Source organism: Pelodiscus sinensis, chromosome 8 (genome assembly GCF_049634645.1).
Source record: "Pelodiscus sinensis isolate JC-2024 chromosome 8, ASM4963464v1, whole genome shotgun sequence".
Taxonomy (NCBI): domain Eukaryota; kingdom Metazoa; phylum Chordata; order Testudines; family Trionychidae; genus Pelodiscus; species Pelodiscus sinensis.
The window spans coordinates 57,271,129-57,287,132 of NC_134718.1; the positions used below are offsets into that span (position 1 = coordinate 57,271,129).

General features: G+C 42.4%; 1 long non-coding RNA gene across 1 annotated transcript in view; it reads right to left on the reverse strand.

Annotated features, from left to right (window-relative positions):
- LOC102443611 (uncharacterized) overlaps positions 1-15,698 on the reverse strand; it is a 71,824-nt gene extending 56,126 nt beyond the window's left edge. The window contains exon 1 of the long non-coding RNA XR_331227.4: positions 15,416-15,698. This is a non-coding gene — a long non-coding RNA (uncharacterized LOC102443611). The remainder of the gene's footprint in view (positions 1-15,415) is intronic.
- Between the last annotated feature and the right edge of the window lie 306 nt (positions 15,699-16,004).

Sequence of the window (16,004 nt, forward strand, 5' to 3'; positions counted from 1 at the left end):
TTGCAGTCAATGCAAACTTTCCATTCAGATGAGAGTTTATAGGCTGGCTCCGTGTTATCACCTGACAAGGGTATCATAGCTGTCAACTCAGATATGAAGGTATTATTTACCCAAGCTTCAGTGAAATATTGAGAAGAGGAGTCTATCACCCATAAAAGTCTTTCAATTTTATAAGTCTTTTTCTAGTTCTAATAGCTTCAATCTGTCCTTAAGCTGGATTTCCCGCTTGTTTTAAATCATACTCAAGACACCTCCTAATAAATTAGCTACATGATTTGTATCCTTTCAACCATTTACATACAGATTATTTTATTTCCTTACATTTATTAAAGCCAATATAGGTGTCTACCCTATGTTCTGGGAGTGTAATCTCCTTTTGTTCTTGTTACTTTGTCTCTACATTCATGAATAATACTTCTTTGTGTTGTGTTAACACGCACAAATTCTTTAACTTCCAATGATGGTGCTTGACTGAAAGTGAGTTAATGTGAAGTGAGACAGGATTAGGACGGGGGAGTTTGCCAATGTTAATGCTCAACTCGCAGGATTAAGGTAAGGCTATAATTGAGCAATTGAGCTAACCCGGGATGCTTTTCAGAAGTACAATATCCTGGCATGTCAATGAAGGGAACTTTTGATTGTCAAGCAAATGTCATATTGAAAGGCTTTAATTGCATGGTAACAGGGTTAAGCACTTATCTCGTTCTGCATGTATAAATGTAAGATTCTCTGCTGTTTTTGGCAAAAGGTTTGCATGAAAATCAGTGTTTCTGAATGTTTAAAGATAATGGGATGACGAGAAATGAAAAAGTGTTTTGTCTGAGGAAGTCAAAAATGGTGGGCAGATGATAGTATTTATGAAATCCCATTAAAGACAAAATATCTGGCAGAATTTAAAGGGACTCTGAAGTGATAACTAACCCCAAGGGACTTTTAAAAAGGCATTTTAACAGAATCCCTAGCTCCAGCAATTTACTGGATGAAGACAGATGAAATTTCATATAATTCTATAATCCCTCTAGTTCATGGGTTGAAGTGGGTAAACTTGTATGGCTTTAACAAATACATCAGGGATGCAATTCACCCCTGTGCAGATGGTGCTTAAAATAGGAGTGATGTGAGAGTTAAAAAGGTATTCCTTATGCTGGTCTCCTGCAGAGGGGTGGATTTCACCCTCAACACATACGGTTATGACTTTCAGATGAGTAATATAATAATTTAAAAATTGGTGGACTGAACCTTGATAACTGATCCCAGTTACACCGCATTAGAGGGTCCAGAAACATGGATAACTCTTTAAATTGTTTTACTTTCCTATATACCTGTACTGCCAGTCATCACGCAATCATATTGCTTAAAAATCTGTGCAATTTGTCTTGTGTGTGCTTATAGTTGAATGAGTAACGAAATATAGCCTTGTTCTGATGACATCACAGATATGAGTTAAGACTAAGCCATTCTGTCTCTGGCCAATGGTGGGATTTTTGCTCTTTCTCTATAAACACACTACACTGGCAATATGCCTGTTTGTATGATTGTTTTATTGGGTGTCCACTGTTATTAAGCCTTCCTGCTTCCCTCCCATGCTTTCACTTTATACTTGTGAAGTGTTTCTGTAACCAATTTGAATTACTCTATATTAAGTTTCACATGCCATGTGTCAGCTAAGTTACATAGCAGATCTAAAGCTTTGAATTCTTTTTGGTGGCAATGCCATATTTTCTACTAACCCAATTATGTGTTGTGAACCTCAAGTTCACAAGTTTTGAGATGTTTTCTGTGTCTGAGGCCCTTTATATTCTGGATAGATTAAACATTAGTAAAGATTCAAATAATGACCCTGATGGGACGCCTCACAATGCAGTTTCCACAAAGCTCTATGAGGATCCTCTGATTTTTGTGCTCCTGCAGCTATTGAACTCTTCTGTTGATGCATGCAAAGATTGACCGTGCCACCGTGTTTGTACAGTGCCTAGCATGGTTATGCCCTAGTCTTGACTTGGGAACCTTTGAGGGCTAATGCACTACACAAATGATAGCCTGATTGGCCTCTTTGATATCCTACAGCTTGTAAAATATGTATTTTTATTTATAATATTTATGAATATTTATGTACTTCAGAAATTGCAGAGGTGCAATTCATTTGCAAATTTAACACACTCAAATTGGGACAGAATAAGGATTTAGGATGGTTATCTCAATATAAAGGCAATTTTCTCTCTCTTGATATTCACACATCTCTATCAGCTGACCTGGTCTCATCAACACTGGTTCTACACTTGATAAGTAATTCCCTTCTTTTGCGATATTAGTATGTGTGAGTGTATCTATCTATCTATCTATCTATCTATCTATCTATCTATCTATCTATCTATCTATCTATCTATCTATCTATCTATCTATCTATCTATCTATCTATCTATCTATCTATCCCTGCCATTGTAATTTCCACTCTAATGAATTTGATGAAATGAGTTTTACCCATGAATTTTTATGCCCAAATAAATAATAAATCTTTAAGATGCCACAGAACTCCAAGTTGTTTTTCAGAAATTAATTTGTTAGCTGCAGTTAGGTATTTCTAAAAATTAATTACAGCACTATAGGTTGAACCTTTCAAGTCTGGCACCCTTGGAACCTGACCGATGCCAAAGTAGGGAATTTGCTAAACCACAGGAGATCAATAATGTCTAGCAGCATTACCAACACTTCTATTGCTTACTGGGCTCTTAGAAAACAGTTAGGGGTAAACTAGAACTCAATAACAGCAGAGAATACTGAGAACCAGGACTGGTGGCTGTAAACAAGCTTTATAGGACCGTGGGAAACTTGGTCACACCCATACTAACATCTAGCTGACTAAAATCATCCCAGACTGCAAATCTTGCCAGACCAAGGAGTGCTAGACTAGAGAGATTCAACCTGTATAACCTTTGGACTACCTAATACTATGCTGTATCACATTCCCCAATAAGAATTAGAGCCTGAAGATTCAACAATGGCAGTCTACCCAGCATCTTTTTTTGAGCAGTTCTCTTGGTTCCTGTTTAGGCCACATATGCAGATGTCTGAATATTGTGCTAAGTCAGGGGTGGGCAATAATTTTTGAAGGGGGGCTAGTTCACAAATTTTGGAAGGGGTGGGGTCAGGAGACTTCATGTGCTCCCCCGCACACAGACCCTAACTGGCCTGGGGGTGGTGGAGAGTGCAAGGTCTTTACCCTCTACCACTACTCTGCCAGGGGCATGCAGTGCCTATATTGAACTGATAGCCATTTTGAACAGCTGTCAGTTTCCTCTGGAGTGGTGTGCCCCTGTCAGGGCGAGGAGACTTTGCACGCAGCCCCATCCCCAGGCCTCAATTGGTCTGGGGGAGGGGAAGTAGCAGGGCGGCCGCAGGCCAGATCAACCGGCTTGGTAGGCCGGATCCAGCCTGCAGACACTGTCTTGCTCACCCCTGTGCTAGGTTTTTCCTGCTATTTGCTTTAAATGTTTCACTCTGCTGTGAGTGGAATGGACACAATGACTTTTATTCTGTTCTCATGTACACCGTTGCAATCACTGAGAGGAGAAACAGGCCCAAATGACTTAATTCTGATCTTGCACAGATGCAAAACAGGAGTAGTTCAAATGAAGTCAGCAGAGCTAGTCCAGTGTAAAGCTGATGTAAGAAGATCAGAAACAGGCCCATTCAGGCTTTCTGTCAAGGATAAATTCACTCATGCTAGTGGCAGTATGTTCACAAAGCTTTGAAGTGCTGGTCTGTCAGAGTTCACAACAGTTCACTTCAGCTCCAAATAAAATATTATCTGACTTGGCTTTCTAGCACCAGTAGATGTAACAGTAGAACTGTTCTAATTTATTTTATGAATCCACTTTTCTTACACTAGTTTCTTTATTGGAATTCATGCAGAGCGTTCTTTAAACAGCCTTTCACTGAGGAATAACAACAGTGTGTTTGTATAGGACAATAGAGCAGACATCGTTTACTTGAAGTGGGTTGGATTTTAGCTTATGCAACTAAAACAAAGGGAAATGAACACCCCCATGTGGTATAACCTCTGTACAAGTTTAGATTTGTTATGTTAAGCTCTGAAAATCCACACTATTTTAAGTTTGAATGTTTGAGCTATATACTGTATAGCTGTGTGTGTTCTATAGGATCCAGGAACACAATCGCCGCCTTATGGTTTTAAATGTAGACCGTATAAAGCAGGACAACTGCCACCTTCACTGAAACTCTGTGTGCAATGAAACTCAGGCACTTTCAATAACATTTAACAACGTTTCCTTGTTGCACCCCATTTAGCCTTCTAGCTCTTAATAGTCTGTATTACAAAGCCACCTCACATTTAACAAGTCGTTTCTCCAGTGCTAGCTCAGCAAGGAGTCTACAACGATTTCTGTGGATTCTGTATACATTATATATGAGTTGGTTGATCTATGTGGAAGTTAATTGAATCTTTTCTGCCACTGAGCTCATATGGCTTATAAAAGATATCAGCCAGAAGCGTCAGTAATGGAAGCGCCAAAATCAGCACTTCATGTCTGAACCACATCCAGTTTTGGAAATGGAAATCAGATTTCTGCATCCAAACCCTCGACTATGGTTTGGATCTGTGAGGGATCCTAAACTCTCAAGGGCCAAAATATCTCAAAAAAGCCATTCTCATCAAATTTCAGCCCAAGGCACTAGAAATCTTGTGGCAATAGTTGTCTTACTAAGATTTCCTGTGTGTGTGTGTGTGTGTGTGTGTGTGTGTGTGTGTATGAATTTCTTTGCAAGGAGATTATGGCACCATCAATCTGAACCTGAACCTTAAGCCTGAAATGGGAGCCTGTTGAATGAGTTTCAGAGCTGACCTGCAAACCTGGAGGTTTCTAGGGATCCCCAAGAGAGCCTAAATCATCCATATTGAAGCTCTGTCCCAGTACCACTTGCCCCCAGTATTGACTGCATCATCTTCCTCCACTCATCCTCTTCCCAGCAGGCTAGCTACAATAGAGTTGTACTACCTCAGAGTCAGTTGTTTGTGAAAGCCACTGCTGCCTATCCCCTGAAGGTAAGCACCTCCATGGAAAACAGTCAGCAGAACAGAACATACAATTTCCCAGATTCAATTACCTAGACATCTCCAGGAGGCTGGAGGAAGAGGAAATATGCCTTTCCCTGCACATCTCCCAATTCCCAATAGAGGCTACCAAGAGAAGACTGTCAGAGAACAGGCTGATCCTCCTTTCTGTATGGGAAAAGTGGGGTGAGATCCATGTCTGAAGGGAATTCTCTACATGTGGATTGATGGTTCACGATATAGCTGTAAGCGAGGACACCACTATTTCACCTACAATCAGTCCTTGTAGCAAATGGGGCTTAATTGCTGAGGTAGACCCTTAATCTCCTGTTGGGTATCTCTAAGAACAGAGTAAAATTGCAACAGAACAGAGTAAAATTAAGGATGAAATTTTCTCAGGTGCACATGCTCAGCTTTCACTGTAGAGGCAGCTGAGAGAGCACATTCTAGGGCAGTATTTCAGTTCCAGTTAGAAAGGGATCCGATTTAATAAGGAAATTCAATATTTGTGTGTGACACACACACACACAGAGGTCTATTTCTGTCTTCTTCAGTAACGAATATACAAAGGGGAGTTTTAAAGCAATATGGAGGCTTCCTTAGCAAATCTTTGATTTGCTAACAATCCAAGCATGAAGCTTACAGAATCAGCAGCAAGTATTTGTATGAAGGAAATGTACTCTGATTTATAATCTGGCTAATCATATGATGTCAGTGATATACTATAGTCAAATGCATAGCTGAGAATGCATGAGTTGGATTCTAGTGACTCAAAACATTAACCTCATATTTAAAAATCTTTAAAAACAACGAATAGTCTAGCAGCACCTTAAAGACTAACAAAAAATGCAGATGATATCATGTGCTTTCATGGGTACAACCCACTTCTTCATTATTTGCATAAAACTGGGCTTATGAGTTTACAATGGATATGTATTAGTAGCATTAATTTATATTTCTGTAGTGTCTAGACTACTGTACATACCCAATTTTAAATTCAGTGTTTAAAAAATGAAGATTATGTCTACTAATTATAAGATTTAATATGTTGTAGCAGTAGATGACTGTTGACTCTTATCTCTTAATAGCAAGTTTTAACAGTTTACATTTGGGTAGGAAAGTAGCACCAAGGATACTTTTTGGACCCAACATTTATTCTGGAACTTTTGCCAATATCTTGATATCTCAGAACTATGTATGCTGAGCGCTAGAGCTGGTTGGGAATTTTCTGATGCAACAGGGCTTTTGTCAGAATATGCCAATTTTCCAGATCCAAAATGTTTTGCAGAAATGTATCTGGTTCAACAAACTTTCAGTGAACCACAGACAGGGTTCCATGGAAGCCTGCCTGGTTTCCTGCTAGTTCGCTTGGTGGGCTGCTGGGGAATTTGAGCTTTCAACATTTTGGGTCCAGGACAGCTTTGCCAAGTATACTGCCTTGAGGTTGGGGACCCAGGCTCCCTACCACAGAGCCAACAGCTGATTGCTTCATTTTGAAAAAATCCAACCAAAGTAGAACAGTTTTTCCAGAATGAAAATTATCTGAATTTCTTTTCCACAGGAAATGTTGCCATTTCGAATCAAACCTCATAAGAACATAACATAAGAACGGCCGTACTGGGTCAGACCAAAGGTCCATCTAGCCCAGTAGCCTGTCTGCTGACAGTGGGCAGCACCAGGTGCCCCAGAGAGGGTGGACCGAATACAATGATCAAGCGATTTGTCTCCTGCCATCCTTCTCCAGCCTCTGACAAACAGAGGCCAGGGACACCATTTCTATCCCCTGGCTAATAGCCTTTTATGGACCTAACCTCCATGAAATTATCTAGCTTCTCTTTAAAATCTATTATAGTCCTAGCCTTCACAGCCTTCTCTGGCAAGGAGTTCCACAGGTTGGCTACACGCTGTGTGAAGAAGAACTTTCTTTTATTAGTTTTAAACCTGCTACCTATTAACTTCATTTGGTGTCCTCTAGTTCTTCTATTATGGGAACTAATAAATAATTTTTCTTTATTCGTCCTCTCCACACCACTCATGATTTTATATATCTCTATCATATCCCCCCTCAGTCTCCTCTTTTCTAAACTGAAAAGTCCCAGTCGTTTTAAACTCTCCACATATAGGACCCATTCCAAACCCCTAATCATTTTAGTTGCCTTCAAACTCTTTCAAAATATCAAAATGTTGGGGGTAGCAAAAACTGTGAGTTTCAGACAGGGTCCAATGTGCTGAGAGTTTTTGAATCTGGCCATAAGTCTCACAGTGCACCGACGTCATCTTTGCCTATATGAATGCAAATTCTCTTTGTAATGGTCTTGCCTTGTGTACAGTTGGAATGATTAGCAGTTGCTCCACAAGAGAAACTGAGATCTGGAAGAGGAGAAGTTGTAGTGGGTGAAGACTGAGTTACAGTGCTACAAAAGGTATGCGCAACATCTTTCATATTGTTTCCTTGTACTGGGCTAGCTGGAAAACAGTGCCATTCGTTCAATTAAAATAAATCTAGCTTCTATAAAAAGACCCAAAACATTGGGACTTTACACTTGAACTCTTATAGTTTCTTAGTAGGGGTACTGATCTTTTGATTTTTCCCAGGATAAGATATCATCAGGGACAATGACTCTTGAATCCTGGTCCACAGAGGTTTTAGGAGCTAGGCCATCCCAACCTGCCACCCACTGACCTGCTAAGAGCTGCTAGAATAGCAGCTGAACTCTGACAAGAGGGCTTTATTCCTGGCATCTGATTGGTAGAACCTTGACGGGGGGAAGGGGAGGGGAGGTAGGGTCTTGATTAGTCCCTGGCTTCTATTTAACCCAAGCCCAAGAACAGGAAGTTGTCCATGCAACTGTGTTCTCCCTGGTCAGGATGGCTTCCCCTGCAATATCTGCTCCTATTCCCTGGTGCTGATCTCCTGCTTACCTGACTCTGCCCATCTCCTGACTCACTCTCAGTTTGTCCTCTGGCCTGTCTTGGACTCTGACCTTCTGGTACCTGACCTAGCCTTACTCCTGACTCCTGCTCTGACCACTGGGTCAGGCCATCCACATTTTGGTCATGAGAGATTGTGTGGACCACTTAGGCTCACAGGAGTGGGCCTGATGCCAGAAAAATGAACCCTTTGGGATCACCAGCCACTCTCCAGTGGGCCATCCACCTATCGGCAGACAAACAAGCCCTGCAAGCCCCAGTTGAATTGCTGACCATAGAGAACTAGCTCTTGCAGAAGCACGTCACGCAGCTGTGTGTGGAAAACACGGCACACAAGACATACCTCATGCAAACCTGCTTCCCAATCCATCAAACCATTCAGGCAGGTGCTGACTGCCACTGATTCCAGAGTTTTATAAACCAGTACTGCCTCCTGTTCAAGATGCACCTGCAGTCCTATAATACTGGTCTTGCAAAACGCGAGCCTGGTCATCAGCCTGCTAATCAGTGAATTAATAGACATGGCTTCCTCCTCATAATGGCAGAGCCCACTACTGTTGAACTGAGAGGTATTCCTACAAGCCAGATCAACTTGAATGGCAGCAGCTGCTCTAAGGAAGCTCCTGTGTGGTAGAACACCATCGAGTACTGTGCAATACAATTCCACTGCCCCATGCCCAATACAGACTGGAATGAGGTGGCACACATATTTCAAAATCAATGTTGCCAGTGGGGCCTGCAAAAAGAATTAAAGGTGAATTAACCTGAGTAGAGATGCCAGAGAATTCAGATGCCCTTGTGAATCTTACAATCCATGCTGACAACCACTTCTGGTGGATTACTCACACAATTAGGGGATTTCAGGTTTGGATCCTTGATATTATGGAAACTGTCCCTTATTCCTCTAAGGAGGTATGGAGAAGTTCCTAAACTGCTGTTCTTCATAACCACTCAATGTTTAAACTCTGCCCATGTCAACTGCTTTCTACCTGGGTAAAGTGAAGGCAATTTTTTTTGTAGCAAATGATAGACTGAAAATTTTTAGAACTTCAAACAGACTATAAATCAAGTTAGTCTAGTGATAAAAAAGCCTGGTTGGGAACTATATTGGTTTTTCAATATAAAATCCGACATAAGTTTATTGTATTTTTTATAGGCACGAGTGTTATTTCTCCCTGGCTGACAGAAGAGGCCTATTACAACTTCTTAGACCACTCACCATTGAGATAAGTTACCGAATTAATGCTTTGTATCCATTAGGCTGAATAAACATTCAGATTTGTTCATCTTTAAATCCATTATATAGGATTTCCCAGTTGAGGTAAGCTTTGTGTATACTCATGTAGCAATTTTTTAAAATATGCCATTTGGAGTCATGTTTTCCCCTCTCTCCGATCAAAAGTACACAATTCAAGAAGTGACTATACATATCTCCAATATTCATATTTTACATTTACCTGCACAGCCTCTTCAACAAGTGTCCGATGGCTTTCTCATACAAATTCTCATGAGCAAATGACAGTCTTAGGTCTGACCAACCAACCAACCAACCAAAAAAACCCAACCCAACCAAAGGAAAAACTAAACACTATCCTACTGTAAATACTGCTACGGTGCCTCATGAGCATTTTGTTTGGGAGCATCATGCTCAGTGATCAGGCTATATTTCCTAGGAATCATCAGAGTCTTCCTTAATTGTATGTGTGTGCAGGGAGTCAGTTGCACATGGGAGGTGTATCTCTAATATTTTGAAATATAAAGAGAGGAAGGAGGTATAGTAAAAGAAATAGGACAGGACAGTATCTATCCACATTAAGCCTGTCTTCTATCATTTTTTCACATTCTAAAACCTTATCACATTCACCCCAGCTTCCCAAGACATTCATATTTGGACTGTTCAGCCTGTGCACTGAAAAAGAGCCCTGTGTAGGAAGCCAAAAGCAGGATCTTACCCACTTGATTTTCAGTCCATGTAATTTGCTGAGATTATGGAACTTCAATGATGGCTGAATTTAAATTAACAACCAATGAGCTAAGTCCATTTCTCTTCTGACTACTGAGGCTGGCAGACTTGTATTGCATCCATTATTGAAAATGGATGTCAGTGCCTATCTAGGAAGGGCAAGGAATAAGCAATTAGTAATCATTTGCTCAAGAAACTAGATACTGAGGAGAACAAACTCTCCTAGTAGTGCAGTAGAGTGTCGTGTAGTTTATTCCTTGTAGTGAATCTCCCTTATTCAGGGAGGATTAAGGCTGTAGTGAAGCAATCTGGCAGTGTTTGGAATCCATGGGTCTCCTTGACCCCAGACAATTTATTTTAAAGGGATGTGTATGTCATGGAGCTTGCAATAGTTTTGTTAGTGGAATATTCATTATGATGAAGACCAGGTGTTTTTGCCGGTTCTTGTAGATCTGTCTTTGATACCAGGGAGCATGAAGGTTTGTTGACACAACGGTGAGCCCTTGCTAGGGAAAATGGAATGGCTTTTTAGTGTGTCTGCTCATTTCTTTATGAGATTTGGATTATGCCTCACTGGCTGGGACTCATTTTGGATAAGACTGTTTGGATGTTGGGGAACCCCACCAAGTTTGGTGATGGTTTTAGTTTTGTGAGTGGGAGAGTTTGCCTGCCATTTGTTACAGAGGTTCATATTCCATGGCAGGCAGTTCTCAACATATTTATCATTGTGGGCAACATATGCAGCCCACAATATGTAACTTGGGCCACAGAGGCCCGATGGCAGCTCTGCGGCTGTCCAGACCCTGACCCTGGACCCTTCCTCCCCCTAAGTTGACCCTGGAGCTTGTGGGCCTAGCCAGCAATTCCAGACCTGCACATCCTGTGGGGCTGGGCAGCAGCCCTTGAATTTTCGGGGCCAGATTCATGCCATGGTGGGGCTGCCACGGAGCCCAATCAAACAGGGCTGGTCAGCTGCCCCAGACCCTGACCAAGCAGGGATGTCTGGCTTCCCCGTTAATCTCATATCTCTGAGGGTATGTCTACACTACAAAGTTAATTCGAACAATTAACTTTCATAGGCGCTACACTAGTGCTTTGCTAGTTCAAACTTAATTCGAACTAGCGGAGCGCTTAGTTCGAACTAGGTAAACCTCATTGTACGAGGATTAAGCCTAGTTCGAACTTACTAGTTCGAATTAAGGGGTGTGTAGCCCCTCGTATGCCCCCCTCCCGGCCCCGGACCCCTTAAAGGGGCACGGGCTGGCTACAATGCCCATGCCAGGTGCAAGCCTGCCAGCACCCAGCTAGCAGACCCTGCACCTGGCACGGCTTGAGCCAGCCACCCGATGCCCCCCCAGCCCTCCCCCTCTTCCCGGGACCAGGCTGGTGGCTCCCGGGAGCTTGCCCGGGACCACAAGAGGCGGGCACCCACCTGGTCTAGTGCGGACGTTGTGGACCTCGTCCACAACCTCCGCACTAGGCACAGGAAAGCGGCCGTCTAGGGCAGGAGAGCTGCCAGGCAGGCCACCCAGGAGCAGGTGTGCATGAAAATCAAGGGGGTCCACTGAGACCCCCGACCCTGAGCCCTGAGCATACAATGGCCATCCTGGGTCAGACCAAAGGTCCATCTAGCACAGTAGCCTGTCTACCGACTGCGGCCAACCCTTGGGACCCTGGAGGGGATGGACCGAAGACAGTGACCAAGCCATTTGTCTCGTGCCATCCCTCTCCAGCCTTCCACAAACCTTGGGCAGGGACACCACTCCTACCCCCTGGCTAATAGCACTCCATGGACCCAAACTCCATGACTTTATCTCACTTCCCTTTAAACTCTGTTCTAGTTCTAGCCTTCACAGCCTCCTGCAGCAAGGAGCTCCACAGGTTGACTCTTTGCTTTGTGAAGAACAACTTTCTGTTACTAGTTTGAAGCCTGCTACCCATTCCTTTCCTTTGGTGTCCTCTAGTCCTTCTATTATGGGAACTAATAAAGAACTTTTCTTGATGCACTCTCTCCATCCCACTCGTGCTTTTATAGACCTCTATCCTATCCCCCCTCAGTCTCCTCTTTTCTAAGCTGAAAAGTCCCAGTCTCTTTAGCCTCTCTTCATATGGGACCTGTTCCAAACCCCTCATCATTGTAGTTGCCCTCCCCTCTCCCAGCCTCTCTCTTCCCCTCTCCCACCTCCTTTTCCCAGTCTCCCCCAGTTTTGTTCAATAAAGAGAGATTCTATTTTTGAACACAATTGTCCTTTATTTTGTACTTCAGGAAGGGGGGCTAGGGAAGGGTAAGTGGAAGGAGGTGAGGGAGGAATGGGGTACGTGCCCCCGATGGGGAGGACTGGGCTGGCTCTGCGGGCTTCTGGGGGTGGAAGCTCTCCTGCAGCCCCCCAATTGTCCCCTCTCCCCAGATGGCAGCCTGCGGCAAGTGCAGCCGGTCTGATGGCCAAGTGCTGCGATGTGCACAGTGTGGGCACTCAGGGCACTCCAAGCCAGGACTGCTTTGCAAGCGGGGCACCCCTGAGAACTGTCTGTCCGGGGTGGAGGTCGGTTCCCTTTAAGCACAGCCCTCGGCTAGCCTGAGGCAGCAGCTCCACGCTCTAAGTCCTCATCTGATGCCCTGCCGGCACTGCTTCCGGCCATCCTTAACCCCGGTTCAGGGTCCACTTAATGTGGACATGCTAGTTTGAATTAGCAAAACGCTAATTTGAACTAGTTTTTTAGTCTGGATCCGTTAGTTCGAATTAGCTTAGTTCGAATTAACTAATTCGAACTAAGTTAGTTCGAATTAGCGCTGTAGTGTAGACATACCCTGGCTGTGAGGGGCCAGCTAGCTGCCCTGCTTCCTTTCTGACACTGGCCCGCCATCCCATGGGGCTGGTCAGTTGCCATGGAGCTCATGTGACAAAGCTGCAGCCATGGACTTCCCTCCCCTTCCCCTGCAGGCCTACCTGGGAGTCTCAGACTCCTGGCCCCTGCCACATGGCTTCCCTGGACCCGGGAGCTTGCAGGGCCAGACCTGGGATCTGCAGGGCTGGGTGGCAGCACTGGATCCCCCATTATGTGGGAAGAGGTGACAGCCTTGGAGCTTGTGGGGCAATGTAGCAACCTGAGATCCCTACCCTGTGGGGTTAGCTGGGAGTCCTGGGCTCCCAATCCCAATGGCATGGCTGCCCCAGAGTTTGCTGGACCCAGGTAACATCCACAGATCCTGGAAAACATGGAGCTGAGTGCAGCACCTGGAGTCCACAGAGTAGATGGCTTTAGCACACAGCTGCCACATGTGGTGAATTGAGAAATGCTGAATGTGAGTTCTGCCTAATTTTCTGAAACAGAGTTCACTACAGTATATCTATTTCTTTAGCACCTCTTGTTTGTCCTGAAATGAATTTTTAAAATAACTTTTTGCTTTGCCATCTTTTGGGGGGAAAAGTTCATTTCAGATTGACTTCCTCTCTCTCCCTCACCCAGAGCTGTCACAGAACCAAAAATTCAGTTATTTTATAGTTCTAGATCTCAAGTTGACTTCCTACTGTGAAGACCGTGCAGAAACTCAAATTAAAATATGTCAGCTGGACATAATTATGTAGCTGGAATTGTGAGTCTTAATTTGATTTTCCTGCATAGTGAAGACATAGCCTAAAGGTACAGATGTGACCTTGGCAGGTTTTAAAGTACCACCTAAATGAGTCAGGCACCTGAATACCTTTGTATTGCTGGTACTTGGAGTCTAAATACTATCTTCAAAGGGCCAAAGTGGGTTAGGGACTTTTCTGGGACTTAAAAGGTTACACTGGGGCTGTGTCCAGACTCAGGGTTTTTTTCGGGAAAAGTAGCCTTTTCCCGAAAAAACTTCCCCTGCGTCCAGACTCAAACCACGTTCTTTCGAAATTATTTCGAAAGAATGCGGCTTTTCTTTCGATGGCGGTAAACCTCGTTTCACGAGGAAGAACGCCTTCTTTCGAAAGTTCCTCTTTCGAAAGAAGGCGTTCTTCAATGTAAATAGGGTTTCTTCAAAAGAGAGCATCCAGACTCGCTGGGTGCTCTCTTTCGAAAAAGCGGATTGCTCTTTCGAAAGATCCGCCTGCAGTCTAGACGCGATCTTTTGAAAGAGGCTCTTTCGAAAGATGCTTTCGAAAGAGCCTCTTTCGAAAGAAGCCTGCAGTCTAGACATAGCCTAGGAGACTACAGCTTATCATTTTACTCTTTGCCTGCTCTTCACTGGTCTATAGCTGTTAAAAGTGGGCATATTCGAGCTTCTAAAATAAGAAGCTAAAATCAGAATAAAATGTGGGGGTATATGCAGTATACCTGCCTTCAATACCTTGGTCACACACTTGCCATTGGTTAAGTTTGTGAACATTCCATTCAATTTTTACACTTTAAAGTTTTAGAGTTAAAGTTAAGGCATCTGTGGAATGTGAACCAGCAAATTTGTTAAATGCAAAAATATATGACAAATTTAAAAAATGACATAATTACATCTAGTTGAATTTATTTCTAATTCAAACATTATTCATATTTAACCTTGTCCTCCTGCCTCCCCTCTTAAGTTAGAATCTCATTGTTCTCACTGGTATGTGTTTTTCTAAATAATTATCTAGACTACCTGAATTGGTGCTTGGCTATCAAACTTGCTGAGTTAGGAACACTGAGGTGAGCTTAATGCCTTCTCCTGCTGCTGATTATGTCTGAATGGGCGAAGTCTGTGAACTAAAAATAACCAGCATGCCAAGGCAAATATTCTGATTCCCCAGAACTCATTAATAGAAGTTTGTTTTAAATTTGAGAGCATTCAGGTTATTATACCAGAAAGACATGGCAGTACAAATACATTAAACAAGTCAATAATTATCGGAACCTTAATTCCTTTTTAAAAAAGTAAAAAGCTGTTTCTTTTCGGAAAACATTATAGACTTACAAATATTTTATTCAAATTTCACCACCTATGAGGAGAAACTTTTCTTCTCAATGAAGTATTTTCCAGGTTTGGAGTTTCAGGCTGATACTTTGTATGTAAATAAGGTAAATCCATTAGCTAGCTCATATTTCATGCTAAAGAGGAGTGAAGGTAATAATTCAGCATACAGAGCATGTAGGGGCATGCACACCATGTAGAAACTCATGTAACTTATATTGAGTTTCAGGTAAAATCATGAGTGGTGCATAAGACTCCAAACAAACACATGCATTTTTTCTCTTTCCATACCGTAGGTCTGGTTTCACATTTTTTTGTATGGAGCTAGCTGCCATTCAGACTCAGTTAAACTGCCAGAGTCTTAAAATAATAAAAGCAGGAAATTCTTGAAAGATAAATTCAATATGGTAGCTACAACTAGGTTTCACTGGACTGATTAAAATTATATCATATTTTGAAGCATATTTGCAATGAGACTAAAACATATTTGACATTTATATTAAAATAAGAAACAGAAGAATATATCTTATCTCACCTCACAGCCATGCTGTGGCCAATATATTCATCCTCAAATTCTGTTTATAGCCTGCTCAGGAAAAGGTTTATTTGAACTGGTTCTGTTTTGTTCTGTCATGTGGGTTTCTTCCGTGAACTGCAGATGTTTTCCACAAGTTCTGTGTCACTCCGCCTGGCTATTCTTTTTGTTGTCGTGCCAGGGTTTATCACCACTCGCTTCTGGATAGTGTTAATGATGCAGTCACTTCCTGTCTGCCAAACAAGTGTAACATTCACCAGACTTCCCTGTACACTACAGAGCAAGTCAGGCATCATTACCTGAAATGGTAAAAAAAAAAAAAAAAAAAAAACCCCAAAAAGAAGAAGAAAAATACTTACACTACAGACGCCAAACCTTAAAGGGATGTTAATACTATTTATAGACAAATTTTGATATATGCTAAACACATTCATGTGAAATGTGAGGAAAAAAGTAATCATTTCTGTATAAATCTCTGCAGCCTTCCAGATGAATGACACTTATTTCACAGCATTGTACTTTTAAAAATTTGTTGTGGAAGTGAGCTTTTTCATCATTTTCATCCATTTATGGCGATGTATTGTATATA